Raw genomic sequence first — 15,756 nt, 5'->3', positions numbered from 1 at the left:
CCTAGCGGCCAATAGGTAGCCAGTGCAATTCGCCACACGGTTTCGCAATACACCAATACTAGAGAATGTGTGCAGGAACAGGGATGATAGTTTCAGAACCTGCAGTTCATCAAGACTGCCTTCATTCTGCACAGCACAACTTAATGCTGATTTAAATTAGTCCAGCTTGTGGATCAGTGTGAAATGAGCACTTTGCTTGGTCCTGGCCCTTGAGGCTGTTTCATTTAAGGACCCTGCATCTGTTGTCGCAGAGGTTCTCTAAAGGTCACAGGTTAATTTAGTATCTGAAAGATCCAGGCAAGGACAATTAACACATTAAATAAAGCACAGGAGGAGCATCCCATTTAATAGCAAATGGACAGTTCAGTTCTCAAAATAGGATTGGGCTGGTACAGCCATACATGTTGCACCACCTGCCATGGTCCAGAAGTCAGCACAAAGACACAGAGCTTCTTTACATATTGAAAAAAATCCCACAAACTTACTGGGGCTTCCGTCCTCCGCAATCTTTCCATGTTCACAATGCACTCCTTTACATATGACCATGTGAAAGCTTCCTTTCTTGGCAAGGCTCCATTGTGTTTAATGAAACAGTACTATGTAGTGGTGGAATTATAGCACAACATCGACTTTACACACTGGGGAAATCCCACAATATCCCAGTGATAGCTTTCAATACCACATTATCTCTGATCTTTTTAAAAGCGGGATTCCTCGGAGATAGCATCCTGAACATTGATGACATCATGTAATGGACCCGCAAAATGCTGTGAGTGGCCAATCACAAACATGCAATAAATCGCTCATTTAGAGAAGCTCACAGGCTTCTGTACATGGATTCTGTGGATCAGGCCAGGAACAAATTATATGTAGAAGGCCATCCAGACATGAATCATGCAGTGTAATCTCCATCTGAACTACATCATATCGTGGGGAAAGGCATCCACATTCCGTCTCGAAATGTAAATGGGAAAGCACCTCTCCATCTGTTGTGTCAGACTGTTATTAATTGCACACAACCTTCTAGCACATGACTTTCTGGATTAGGGCCATTGAAAATGAAATGGCCACTTCAGTACTTTCTGTGCCAGGATCTTACATAAGGATTTAGGCTGGACTGAGTCGGAGCTACAGTGCAGTCCAATCAACGTGTCTCCGAGTTCGCTCTTAAGGGTTTCCATCAGGTATATTTAGGGTGACCATATGAAAAGGAGGACAGGGCTCCTGTATCTTTAACAGTTGTATTGAAAGGGGAATTTCAGCAGGTGTCATTTGTATATATGGAAAACCTGGTGAAATTCCCTCTTCATCACAACAGTTAAAGCTGCAGGTGCCCTGCCCTCTTTTAAATCTGGTCACAGTATAGCTCCTGCAGCTTTAGCTGTTGTGATGAAGAGGGAATTTCACCAGGTACTGCATGCATACAAATGACACCTATGCAACTGTTAAAGACACAGGAGCCCTGTCCTCCTTTTCATATGGTCACCCTATACAAATGACACCTGCTGAAATTCCCTTTTCAAACAACTGTTAAAGACACAGGAGCCCTGTCCTCCTTTTCATATGGTCACTCTAGGCCTGGATACTTCCAAGAGCTGGGACCTCATACAACCAAACCAGGTCCCCCTACAGAGCTGTTCAACCCCCCTCCCAATTAATTAAGTATGGTCTTAATTATCTATTTTATACCTGGATGACCATTTTGTAGGTAAATAATATTAGAATGCAGAATATACCAGCGTTTTGCTTCACAAGAATGAAGCAGAAAACTTGGGTGGGGTGGGATGATCCACAAATTCTTCAATTAAGTTTTACAAAGGTGGGGTTTTTTTTGTTTTTGTTTTAGACCGTTGGTTTCAACTAGTATACAAGGGCCTACAAGTGGGTCATTTCCTGATCTTACCGGAGTAACATTAATGGCACCACCTCCTTTTTTGTTGTATAGCTTAAAAAAAAAAGACAGAGAAAATTACCAGGTGCAAAGTAGGACGATTTCTGAGTGTCTAATAAATGACATTTTAAAAAGTATTGCCTTTCCCCTAAGCTCTGTTGTAGCTGCTGCTAACTGTGGTAGGAACAGGTAGCTAAATAAAGGCCTTTCCGATGTCTGCTGTGCGACACGAGCTCACATCTGAATACTTTTAAAAGAACACAACCTTGAAAAGGCACAGCGGTGGACTGCAGTGAGTGAAACAATTCCTAACAAGGCTGCTCATCCCCTCCTCCGTTTTACATGTTGGCCTTTAAAGGTTTAAAGAGATTCTGTCTGAATATCATTTATGTAAAATCCGTAAACAAAAGTGAAATGTCTTGAGTGCTTTTTCTTTACTGGCGAGAAGTGTTTGCATAAAGTCTGACAGTGGTTGTCCTTTCAGGCTTGCCAAGCTCGGATTATTTTTATACTCCCAACGAAGTTTAGTTGGAAGTAATTGGAGATGGACCCCTGCAGGGCAATCCTATGCAAGTTTATTCAGAAATATATTTCACTGAGGCTGGGAAAGACTATACAGGATGGCAGCCTTAGCACCCTTCATAGAATCGCAGAATAGTGGAAGGGGCCTATAAGACCATTGAGTCCAACCCCCTGCTCAGTGCAGGAATCCACCTTAAAGCATCCCTGACAGATGGCTGGCCAGCTGCCTCTTGGGTGGGAGAGCCCACAAACTCCCTAGGTCATTGGTTCCATTGTCGTACTGCTCTAACAATCAGGAAGTTTTTCCTGATGTCCAGCTGGAATCTGGCTTCCTGTAACTTGGCCCCATTAGTCCATGTCCTGCACTCTGAGATGATCAGGAAGAGATCCTGGCCCTCATCTATGCGACAACCTTCCAAGTATTTGAAGAGTGCTATCATGTCTCCCCTCAATCTTCTCTTCTCCAAGCTAAACATGCCCAGTTCTTTCAGACTCTCCTCATAAGGCTTTGCTTCCAGACCGCTGATCATCCTCGTTGCCCTCCTCTGAACCCGCTCCAGCTAGTCTGCATCCTTCTTGAAGTGTGGTGCTCAGAACTTGATGCAGTAGTCAAGATGAGGCCTAACCAAGTGCCGAATAGAGAGGAACCAGTACCTAGCATGATTCGGAAGCTATACTTCTATTAATGCAGCCCAAAATAGCATTTGCCTTTTTTGCAGCCACATCACACTTCTTTAAAGAGGCAAATACATACATGCATAATAAGACCAGCCAGACTTCCCTAACTTGGTGCCCTCCAGATATGTTGGACTGCAACACCCAGCATACCCCTGCAGCATGACCATTGGCTGGAAAGAAAATCTTGTCTAGAAATGATGACAGTTGCCATCCAACACACATCTGGAGGACACCAGTTTGGGAAAAGCTGATATAGATAGAAAAGTTATAATTAAATTGATGTTATGTAGCTTTCTCTGTCATAGGTTTGTACGCAATTGGCATAGCTTTTTTTTTTTAAAAAAAAAAACATTGTCATGTAGTTCTGAGAGTAATAATTATCAGCAAAGGAATGGTGAAAAATCCAGATGTTTGGGTACGTTTTCAACTGTACATCTTTAAGAACCTTGAAATTGCAGAACAAAACATGACAAGCACTGTAGTTGGAAATCTAGGTATGTAACCATAAAAGTGTATCAACTATGGCACATTAAACTACAGAGAGATCCATATTTCTCTTTGGAAATATTATCAGACCCATGTTTCATACTCTAGGAAATTGATCTGCTTGTAAAAGACAATCAGGGTTTGGAGCCATTGCACTGTTAGCAATAAACACTCCTGTAGAAGATTAACATTATTTTTTAAATTTGTATTTACAGTCTTGTGGTTTGACCTTGGACGATTTTTAAAACTTGGTTCACCAACACACATGTACATAAACACACACACACTTCAATTTTGTTCTTTCTTCTCGTGTTCGAGAATGAGCAACTCTTCTATTGCCATTCTATTCTTCAGATACTAGCCTTCGATAAGAACTGTCTACTTCCTTCATGGGTGGTCAGGCTCTTTAATAAAGTTGGCATTACCTGGCAGTAAGGATTTTAGACATACGGGTCACATAAATAGTATGAAATCAATTGGCAGCGGGACTGGTTTTGCCACACCTTGCTTAAAATTTCAGAAGGCCCTGGAAGCTGGATAAAGTTGCTCCACGGGCCACTAGCTGGCCACCCCAATATTCTCTGCAGTGCTGAGCGAATACAATAGGCCTTTTACACCATTCCTTCCTTCCCTTGATATTTATACACATCACAAAAAATCAGATTAGCTACATGTGGGTTTGGAACCATGGTCATGAAATACTAAATCTGTAGGGCACCCAGTTGGGTAAGACTGAGCTATGATGTTCCTTATCTTCAGCCTGCAACTCCTGAGTACTGTCCATTGGATATGCAAGAGCGCCACCTGCATTTCAATGTAGAGTACCATTCAAAGCATAGATACTAACTTAAAAACCAATGTGTTTATTCACTGTATTATTTAACGCTCGCTGCTGCATCAACAGAATTTATTAACAAGATTATTTGAACAGCATGAAGACAAATAAAAAAGCACTTTTGTCTACCTGCAAAAATGTAGTAATATTACGTGTCATTGTACAAAAATGTGTTAGGAAAAGGAATTGGGCATCTTAACTCCAGTACAAAGAATGAAATGGAAACCAATTGTTCCGTGAGGTTTGAACCATTGTATTTTATTGACCAATAATTTATTGCAGGTAGGTGGGAGAGAACACATGCAAAAAGAGGATTATTATTATATTATTATGAACAATGTTAACTGGATTTAAGAAAGCTTGGCGACGAAAATTAAACAAGAGTTGAGAAGTTAAAATTTCCTAATTATAAACATCTTGAACTGCAGAATAGCATCAAAGAGAAGTTAGGGAAACAATTACTACATTCATTTTAAGCTCATACTGGATGAGGTAATGGAAAACACCACATGCTACTGCAGAAAAGTATTTGGCCTTAGCCCCTTTCTGTATTTTAAATTTTATCAACCGTTTGAAAAAGATGAAAGCACAATAATATATTAAGAAATAAGATAGTGAATCTAATTTCCTGCCCACTTTCTCTTTACACTGTTTCTAAAACAGCAACTATTTTTAATATAATAGTATGCAGTGTTATAAAACCAAATTTTGGAACCAATCCTACACAGATTGATTAAGTAATGACATGCTGTAACCATGTGCTCAACTTTTAGTAAGTCCTTTTAAAACACAGATGCTTCCTAAATACAGATCAAGAAACTTATGTAAGGGGCAATCAGGTGTTTCCATAATGAAACCATGTCTTAAGAGCAAGGAAGATTGGCTAAGGAGAAACATTAATTTTCCCGCTACTAATCTAAAATGGTCTTCTTCTTCCTTCCTTCCTTCCTTCGCTTCACAACTGCAACATTCATTACTAATGGAAAAGTAATGATGGAAAAGTAGCATGTATTTGGCATTATATATGATGAGATGGACTAAATAGATGAAGGAAGCTGTTTGAAGACTACAGCTGATTGAAAAAGAGTAACATTCAGCATTTGCTGGCCAGGTTATTATTATTATTATTATTATTTATTTATATAGCGCCATCAATGTACATGGTGCTGTACAGAGTAAAACAATAAAATAGCAAGACCCTGCCGCATAGGCTTACATTCTAATAAAATCATAATAAAACAATAAGGAGGGGAAGAGAATGCACCAAACAGGCGCAGGGTAGAGTAAAACTAACAGTATAAAAGTCAGAACAAAATCAAGTTTTAAAAGCTTTAGGAAAAAGAAAAGTTTTTAGCTGAGCTTTAAAAGCTGCGATTGAACTTGTAGTTCTCAAATGTTCTGGAAGAGCGTTCCAGGCGTAAGGGGCAGCCGAAGAAAATGGACGAAGCCGAGCAAGGGAAGTAGAGACCCTTGGGCAGGTGAGAAACATGGCATCAGAGGAGCGAAGAGCATGAGCAGGGCAATAGTGTGAGATGAGAGAGGAAAGATAGGAAGGAGCTAGACAGTGAAAAGCTTTGTAGGTCAACAGGAGAAGTTTATATTGGATTCTGAAGTGAATTGGAAGCCAATGAAGAGATTTCAGAAGTGGAGTAACATGGTCAGAGCGGCGAGCCAAGAAGATGATCTTAGCAGCAGAGTGGTGAACAGAAACCAATGGACTGATGTGAGCAGGTTTTCTGCTTGCATATATTGCACTGATTATTTAGTTCAACAGTTTTCAAACTTTCTACTTCTAGTGAACCCGTTAAAATTTCAAACAAACTGCCAAGGATTTTGAGGTATATTTAGGGTACACTCAGCTCACAGAAAGTACTGGTTGAATCCATTGTACATTGCATATTCCATTCCACATTGTAAACACACAGCATTGAAAACCACTGGTTTAGTTATATGTTAGTAAATGAGAGAGACTAAGGGTGCAATCTTATGCATATTTTTAGGCAGAAAAAAAGTCTTATAACTCCCAACATTGTAAGCCTATGCGGCAGGGTCTTGCTATTTACTGTTTTACTCTGTACAGCACCATGTACATTGATGGTGCTATATAAATAAATAATAATAATAATAATAATAATAATAACATGCTGGGAGTTGTGATACTTTTTTCTTACTAAATATGCATAGGATTGCACCCTATGGGTGCTTCCGAACAAAGCTTTTACTGTGCAATCACACTGAATTTTATAGGGGGCCCAGATGACATCTTCCAGTCATAACCCTTTGTATTTTCCCACTGCTTCTGTCTTTTTCCTTACTGCAGAAAATCCATTACAGAGAAAAAGACTGAATAGCTCCACAATGCCTTCTGAGAGGTAGAACTAAGAGGGCTCTCTCTTGGTAGGACCCAAGTGTTATAATTCCAAGCATACTTATTAGGAAGTGTACCCCATTGAACGTGATGGGACACACTTCTGAATAAACATGTTTAGGATTGCATTGTGATTCTTACATTTTCTTTTATATTTTAGTCAAGTTTTGATCAAACACAATTTCACTATCTTTGGTGAACATTTCAAAATATAAAAAGCAAATTTAAAGAATCCAACCCATCAAACCTAGTTATGTAACATAATATTGGGGAAAGAGAAACTCCAGCATGGAAGAAAAATGTTGTGCCATCACCTGGAAACCATTTAAAATATGTAGGTGATATTATTGTTCCTATGATCAAAAATCATATACATTTTGGTGCCTCTCAGTGCCAGCATTAATTTTCTAGTCACCTGGGATGTCCAGACACGTTATTCTTTCTGAAAGATCTGATATATTAGGATTGAATTCTAAACCTAGCTACATGTTTAGGAGATACGTTTTTAATCACTTGCATCTGTAGAACTGAAGATGTAATACCAGGCATTATGGACTTCTCAGCATTTCGCTTCCATTTGTTACTATTCGCAAGACAGTAAATAATGACATTAAAATACAGCTTATTATAAACATGTTAGCCTCGTGTGGCGCAGAGCGGTAAAGCAGCAGTTTCTGCAGCTGAAACTCTCCCCACGACCTGAGTTCGATCCCAGCGGAAGCTGGTTTCAGGCAGCTGGCTCGGGTCGACTCAGCCTTCCATCCTTCCGAGGTCGGTAAAATGAGTACCCAGCTAGCTGGGGGAAAGGTAATCACAGCCGGGGAAGGCAACGGCAAACCACCCCGCTATAAGGCCTGCCAAGAAAACATCAGCGAAAGCTGGCGTTCCTCCAAGAGTCAGTAATGACTCAGTGCTTGCACGAGAGGTTCCTTTCCTTTCCTATTATAAACATGGTAGAGCACATGTTTTGCATGCAGAAGGCCCGATATTTGATCCCTGGCATCTCCAGGTAGGGCAAGAAATATTGAAGAGAGCTGCTGCCAGTCTGTGTCAACAATACTGGGCTAAATGGACAGTATAAGGCAGCTTTTTATGTTTCTAAATATTTCAAGTTTTCTTGGGATTTCTTAATTACAGGCCTACAGTCGGTAAATAGGTGCAGTTCCAATTAAACAAATGAATGTCCGTCGCTCCAAATGACAGCCCAGATGGATGCGATGGCCAGGAGTGCCTACTATCAGCTTCGGCTGATACGCCAGTTGCGCCCCTTCCTAGAGTCGGAAGACCTAAAGACGGTAGTGCACGCGCTGGTAACCTCAAGTCTTGACTTCTGCAATACACTCTACATAGGGCTACCATTGTATCTAGTTCAGAAACTTCAACTAGTTCAAAATATGGCAGCCAGGTTGGTCACCAGTACATCTAGGGGTGAGCATATTACCCCAACATTAAAATCACTCCACTGGCTGCCAATTAGTTTCCGGCCAAAGTACAAAGTGTTGGTCATTACTTTTAAAGCCCTAAATGGTTTGGGTCCAGGTTACCTGCGGGATCGCCTTCTCCCATATAGTCCGCCCCGCACACTCAGGTCCTCTGGGGTGAACTTTCTTCAGTCAGCTAAAACTAGGCTGACATCAGTTTCCCAGAGGACCTTTTCTTCTGTCGCCCCCAGATTGTGGAATGGCCTGCCGGAGGAGATTCATAAAATTAACTCTCTGTGTGATTTTAAGGCAGCTTTAAAGACTAGCCTTTTCCGGCAGGCTTATCCAGATCAATGTTAAATCATGATTTTTTAAGATGTATTGATTCCTGTTCTAATGTTGTTCCCCGCCTCGATCCAAAGAGAGAGGCGGGTAAGAAATAAATTTATTATTATTATTATTCATGTCATTTATACCACTGGTTTAATGTTACCTTCTTGAACTAAAGAAGCACACCTTGAATTTTGACTGGCAGAGATTAAAAATATAATTCGTTTCATCATTCAAAACTGTTGAATTTTGTTGCAGGTATTAACTGGTTGTGATATGGGGCCATAAGTAAGTATGAAAACAGTAACGTCTGAATGAGAAGGCTCAAGCTCCCCTAGTTCTCCTTAAGAGCTCAAAATAAACAGAGTTTCTGTGGAGGAGATGATGGCATACTTAGCATGAGGTCTGCCTATGGCTTCACTCCAGCTGCTAGACAGAAATAACCCCTCATCCAGTTCGTACTTGCAAGATCAGATTTCCCACTACTCAGTCTTACATGTAGTTTATGTACCAGTATATAAAGCAAAGCAGAATCAAGTTCTCTGCTGGTTTAGAGACTGCTTGGTGAGACGGTCCCTAGAGCAAATGATCTCAAAGAGCATCATCACATGGGGAGGAATCACATTTCTTTACCATGGCTTCTCCGCAGCACATTTGTCCCACATTACTTCCTCATTCTCAAGGGAGAGGAAAGAGGAAGTAAACAACGTGCACAAGGCCCATTCAGTGGGCTGTTTTGATTGCGCTGTTTCTCCTGCACACAGCAGGAGACAGCAGCAAGTTCTGTCTCAAAAAATAAGTTGGACTTATTGGGGTGGTTTTTTATCAAGCGAAGAAGGCTAGAAGGGGTGAGGTAGACCACGTCGTGAGAGGGACCCACGAAAATCCATGAGTGCCCAGTGAGAAGCGTACAATGAAACGCTCGTCTGATGGAGTTCTAAATAAGAAAGAAAACGTTAATACCAGCTTTTAGCAATGTAACTACTCTGACCAAAAGAACAGATGGGGAAGAATTTAGAATGAAAGAAAATTAAGGGTGCGTTTGAGAACCTTCTGTCCTAAAGTTATATTTCTGGCTGTATATTCTTCACCTATCATAGCGTGACCATATGAAAAGGAGGACAGGGCTCCTGTATCTTTAACAGTTGTACTGAAAAGGCAATTTCAGCAGGTGTCATTTGTATATATGGGGAACCTGGGGAAATTTCCTCTTCATCACAACAGTTAAAGCTGCAGGTGCCCTGCCCTCTTTTAAATCTGGTCACTGTAGTATAGCTCCTGCAGCTTTAACTGTGGTGCTGAAGAGGGAATTTCACCAGGATCTCCATATATACAAATGACCCCTCTAAAATTCCCTTTTCTATGCAACTGTTAAAGATGCAAGAGCCCTGTCCTCCTTTTCATATGGTCACCCTACCTATCCCAAACTAATGTCTTGAAGAAAGAATAACCACCTTTTAAAAGGATGAATTCCTTAGTTGCAATTTGAAGTTCTTTATTCAGTTCAGGTATGCAAATTACAGTCTGGTTGAAGAACTGAGATTTGAACTAGAGTTGGGATGAAATTTCTCAGAAAATAATTCTCTGATCATTTTGTTTTTCAGGCTCCCTCTAAACTATTGGTTAACCAACTTCACCCTCTCCCAAATATGCCTCTTCCCCCTAATTTCAAGAATATGTTGGGTATTTCGTGTGCAACTGTTTAATATCGTTCAATATTATTTTAGGGCACAATCCCCTGTATGTTCAGACAGAAAGAAGTCCTATGCTGGCTGTAGGAACGCTTGGAGTTGTTAGGACTTCTGTCTGTTTTATACATGCATAGGGATTGCGCTCTTACTATGCTTGCAGAAAGCAGTCTACTAGTTCCCTGAGGGAAACGGGCTGCTTATTTGAAATGGCGGATATGGGCGTGGCCTCAGCGCACGCCCCCCTCCGCAAGTGTGGGCGAGGCAGCCTATCCAACGACATTCGAGTGGAGAAGGAGGCGGGGCTTAGCCTGGCCCTCCCCTCTCCCACGCGCCGGGGTTGTTTATCCGTTGAGGAGCGGCGTTTATAAATCTCGGGGAGGGGGATTAGCGCATGCGCCGGGGAGGGTTTTTTTTAAAACAACAACACTGAACTCTCGCGTGACTTCTTGCGTCCAATCAGCGCTCTCTGTTCCATTTCTCCGGCCCGCCTACCCGGATGTTGACGTTTCTTGGTGCTGTTTCTCACCTGGCGCTGAGTGAGACTTATTCAAGCGTCGGCCCCTTCGCGGCCTCCTCAGCGTAGGGACGCAGGTGAGTGCGGCGCCCCCCTACACACAACAACGCCCCTCGGGTGGGGGAATTCGTGGCCGGGGGTTGGAAAAACAAAGAAGCGGGCCTTGCTTCCCCGCTCCCTTTCTCCCTGTTGCTATAGAGACGTGGGAAGGGAATTATGGGCTTCCTCTCCCTTCCCCGCCCCCTCCCTCCCTCCCTCACGGCAATTGTTAAAAGTAAAACCACACCTTCTTCTTTCTCTCTACTCTCCCCCTCCCCCCGCCATACCATAATATTCATTGTTTTCCATGCTGTTTCAGGGGGGTCCTTCTCAGGGTTGCACTGAAACGGTGGAGGAAGATTTATTTATTTATTTAAGCATAATTATTATTATTATTAATATAGCACCATCAATGCACATGGTGTTGTACAGAGTATAACAGTAAATAGCAAGGCCCTGCCGCATAGGCTTACATTCTAATAAAATCATAATAAAACAATAAGGAGGGGAAGAGAATGCACCAAACAGGCACAGGGTAACAAACACAACAGGGTAACACAACTTAACAAACAAATTCTCAAAGCTTGGGAGAAACTGAACTTAAGATTAGAAAAATGAGAAACTAAGAGAAACTGAAATTGACAGATATGTCTATCCCTAATTAATGACTGGTGATAATGGTTATTTATAACCTGCAGGTTGAGAGTTTATAAATGAGCCACTGAATATCTTTTGTTGGAGAGCACTAAAGGAGAAGACTATTGCCTCCATGCTCTGGTTAGGCTTCCCATAGCTATCTAGTTTGCCACTGTAAGAAGCAAGATCCAGAACTAGATGTTCCTTTGGCCTAGTCTTCTGGAGCATCTTTATGCCGCCATTCAGCCATAAAAAGGCTCTTACAAAAGTATTTCTTGACAGCCCCTGCCCACAGGCTTACAACCTAAAAGACATGACACAAAATCAGAAAATGATCAGAACTGACACAAAATCAAAAAATGATCAGAACTGACCAGCCGATCAGAACTGACCAGCTTATTTAGTGTGATGGCATGAGATGCTGCAAACTTGAGGAAGCGAACGAGGTGTAGGCCTGGTCAGTTTCTGGAAGGGTGACTACTAGGGAACCCCAAGTACATTGATTCCTGCATTGAGTAGGGGGTTGGACTCGATGGCCTTGTTAGGACCCTTCCAACTCTATGATTCTATGAAATCTATGAAAAGGAAAGGGGATTGGGAGGGAGAAGGGGGGAAGGAAAGGAAATTCAGGCACTTAAATCTTAGTTGCAAAGTTCAGCAGTGACAGTTGGTAGCAGGAGGGAGGGGCTCTCAGCTGGAGCTGGACCCAGGCACGATGGAGAGGTGCTTGGCTGCTGCTTCCTCCCTCACTGGTGGCCTTTGGAGAGACAGTTGGTAGCAGGAGGAAGGGAGGCTCTCAGCTGGAGCTGGACCCAGGCAGGATGGAGAGGTGCCTGGCTGCTGCTTCCTCCCTCACTGGTGGCCTTTGCAGAGACAGTTGGTAGCAGGAGGAAGGGAGGCTCTCAGCTGGAGCTGGACCCAGGCACGATGGAGAGGTGCCTGGCTGCTGCTTCCTCCCTCACTGGTGGATCTGCAGAGACAGTTGGTAGCAGGAGGAAGGGGGGCTCTCAGCTGGAGCTGGACGCAGGCACTATGGAGAGTTGCCTGGCTGCTGCTTCCTCCCTATCCTGGGATATCCTGGGATTGCCACCAATGTGGAAAGCCCAGCTGAAATGGTAGAGGGGCTGGAGCATCTCCCCTAGGAGGAAAGGTTACATCAACTGGGATTGTTTAGCTCGGAAAAAAAGGAGGCTGAGGGGAGACATGATAGAGGGGTACAAAATTATACACAATGTGGAGAATTTGAATAAGGAGACATTTTTCTTCCTCTCTCAAAATACTAGAACCCAATGGGGTCATCCTATGAAGCTGATAGGTGGGAGAGTTGGGACAGAAAAAAAGGAAGGACTTCTTCACACAAGGCACAGTGAAATTATGGAACTCACTGCCACAAGATGTAGTGATGGCCACCAGTTTGGATGGCTTTAAAAGGGGGTTGGATAAATTCCTGGAGGCGAAGGCTATCAATGGCTACTAGCCCTGATGGTTGGGTGCTGTCTTCAGTATTCAAGGTAGTAAGCCTGTGTGCACCAGGTGCTGGGGAACATGGGTGGGAGGGTGCTGTTGCACCATGTCCTGCTTGTTCATCCCTGGCTGATGAGTGGTTGGCCACTGTGTGAACAGAGTGCTGGACTAGATTGACCCTTGGTCTGATTCAGCATGGCACTTCTTATGTTCTAATATCAAGTGTAACAGATGCTTTTTTTACGCCGGGCCTGGTTATTTGTCTCTCTAGCTCAGTATTATAAACTTCAGCCTTCCCCAAAACTGGGGCCCTCCAGATGTTTTCGACTACAACTTCCATCATCCCTGACTATTGGTCATGCTGGGTGGGGCTGATGGGGATTGTACGCCCAAGCATGTGGATGGCGCTGGGTTGGAGAAGACTGGTGTACGCGGTCTGGCAGTGACTCTCCGGGGACTTAGGTGGAGAGTTTTCCCATCACCTGTTACCTGGAGGTTTTTGGGATTGAACCTGTAGCCTTGCAAAGGAAATATGCTTCCAGTTAGCAAATGTCCCTCCTTTGGCATGTGCATTTCCTATGTTGCATATAGGTTGGGTAAGAAACTGTGACAAAGTGGTAGTGTCCTACGATATATGCAAAGTCTGAAAAAGATGTATGTACATTTGGGATGTAACTCATGTAAACCTTGCTTTGGCCTAGAGTGACCCTAATTTAGCCAGTAACCAGGTCAGGTCAGCTATGAAAGCAGACAGGTAATTTCTTATGGTGAGAGTGTTCAGAGAATGCCTGCTGGGCCAGGGGCAAGATGCACATATCTATTCTTGATCTGCTTTAGGCATAGTTTGTTAGGAACACAAGAAGAGCCAGGCTGGATCAGAAAGTCCATCTATTCCCGTATTCTGTTCACACAGTGGCCAAGCAGCTGCCCATGGAAACGCACAAGTAGGACGTGTGTGCAACAGCACCCTCCTGCCAGTGTTTCCTAGGAACTGGTCTACATAGGCATTGTTATCTACAGAAAGTGAAATGCCCCAGAATCCTCGACATTAAGAGGAGTCACATTGTAATAAGACTGGTAAAAGGTCTTGAGCCAACCTTAACTAATATGCATGCTTTGCCACTTTTTCTATTACTCGTTTCTTGTTCTGCAGAATTCTTCAATACCCCCCACAGCTTTCCTTATCCCTATATCTGTTCTAGAAAGAAGCACCTTATGTTGAGTTTCTTTTGCCTAACTTAAATTTCTAATATTCCTGAAATGCACAACTTTGTTTAAATGAATACATCTTGAAGTCTTTACTGTGTTGTAGTTCTACTTATATTTATTTGTTATTGTTAACATGTATATATCGCCTTATCTGCTAAAAAGCCTTGATGGCTTTTTAGTTGTTAGGTACAACAATATTTGTATTTAACAATAAAAATAGATGTTAAATACAACAATTCAAAACAACACCAATTCAAAACAATAACACCTTGCAGCAATAAAAACAAGGACTTTACAAACAGCAAAAACATTAAAAACTACACATTTTAAAGGTTATGTTGAAAAGATGTTTCTTTACACCCTTTCTAAAACCCAAAGAGTGGGGCCCATCTTGAGGAAGTACATTCCATAGTTTGGGGGCAACACAGGAGAAAGCCCTTTCACATATACCTAATAAACAGCCGTCTCCAAGTAATGGTACCCTCAAAAGTCCTCTGCTGCAGATCTTAGTACTTGGACAAGTTCATAGTGGGTCTGTTCAGAAAACACGCTAAGCCATAGTTAAGCCAAGAACCCTTTTGCAGCAAGTGTTTTGTGAGTATTTAAACTGTGGTTATGTAGCCACTTTGATTAGGAATGGTTCACACAACGCACTAAGTCATGGTTCATGTGACATGCTATAAACCATCATGTTTAGCTCAACATGCTTAACCACTGTGGCTTAGCATGTCATCTGAACAGGGTCAGTGAGACAAGTTGCCCCTTAGATAACCATGTCCTCAGCTATTCAAGGCCTTAAAAGTTAAGACTAACACATTGAATTGAGCCTGAAAAGCAATTGGCAACTTGTGCAGGTCTATCAAGGCAGGTGTAATATGGAACTGATACTGTGCACCAATTAACAGCCTTATAATAGCTATATTTGTTTGTTTGAGCAGTGTAATATATTGTGGAGCTGGCCTATTTTTCTCAGAGAGTTGTGGTAGTTTGAAAGAGGAATTGCTTCACATGGTGTGTACATTTATCTCATTTTTTGCTTCTTGTAAACAGCCTTTTGCATTGTCTTGAAAGTCTGCACAACTTGTTTGTTCAGAGGCACCAGGGGGATAAAATAAGTGTGTGTTCGTTTGTGTGCATGTACATTCCATAGAAATGAAGCTTCTCTTCCAATAACTCTATCTCTATCCCAAGCCTAGCATTACTTTCCTAGACACAAGAGCCACGTTACTGTTGGATGCTAGAAGGTCATAAATTGGAAAGTTCTACTTCCTTACTGGTCAGATATCCAGCTGCCTTTCCTAATGCTAAATTTACATGTAACCACTTGACAAAATCAGATGAATTGGCCAGAATTGGATGTGTCTTGGTGTGTGTGTGTGTGTGTGTGTGTGTTGGTTTTACCGTATTTCTTCGATTGTAAGACGCCATCAATTGTAAGACGCACACTAATTTCAGTACCACCAACAGAAAAAAACACCCAAAGACACACCCACGATTCTAAGACACACCCCATTTTTAGAGGTGTTTATATGGGGGAAAAGTGTGTCTTAGAATTGAAGAAATACAGTATATTTATGATCTTGTGATGTATTAGTTTTATTAGTTTTTTGTGGTGTTTGTCTCTGTCTCTTGGATTTCATCTGTATTTGGTTTTCACTTTTGTTAGCTTCTT

General features: G+C 42.1%; 1 protein-coding gene across 3 annotated transcripts in view; it reads left to right on the top strand.

Annotated features, from left to right (window-relative positions):
* Positions 1-10,724: 10,724 nt before the first annotated feature.
* The window catches only part of LRRC28 (leucine rich repeat containing 28), a 61,035-nt gene continuing 56,003 nt past the window's right edge, over positions 10,725-15,756 (top strand). For 2 of the 3 annotated variants that reach the window (XM_063142168.1, XM_063142166.1), the window contains exon 1: positions 10,725-10,813. The gene's annotated coding sequence lies outside the window, so the exon portion shown is untranslated. The remainder of the gene's footprint in view (positions 10,814-15,756) is intronic. The other variant, XM_063142167.1, reaches the window with a different exon arrangement.

This window comes from Elgaria multicarinata, chromosome 16 (assembly GCF_023053635.1).
Source record: "Elgaria multicarinata webbii isolate HBS135686 ecotype San Diego chromosome 16, rElgMul1.1.pri, whole genome shotgun sequence".
NCBI classification, from domain to species: Eukaryota; Metazoa; Chordata; class Lepidosauria; order Squamata; family Anguidae; genus Elgaria; species Elgaria multicarinata.
This window is presented reverse-complemented; position numbering and strand designations above follow the sequence as displayed.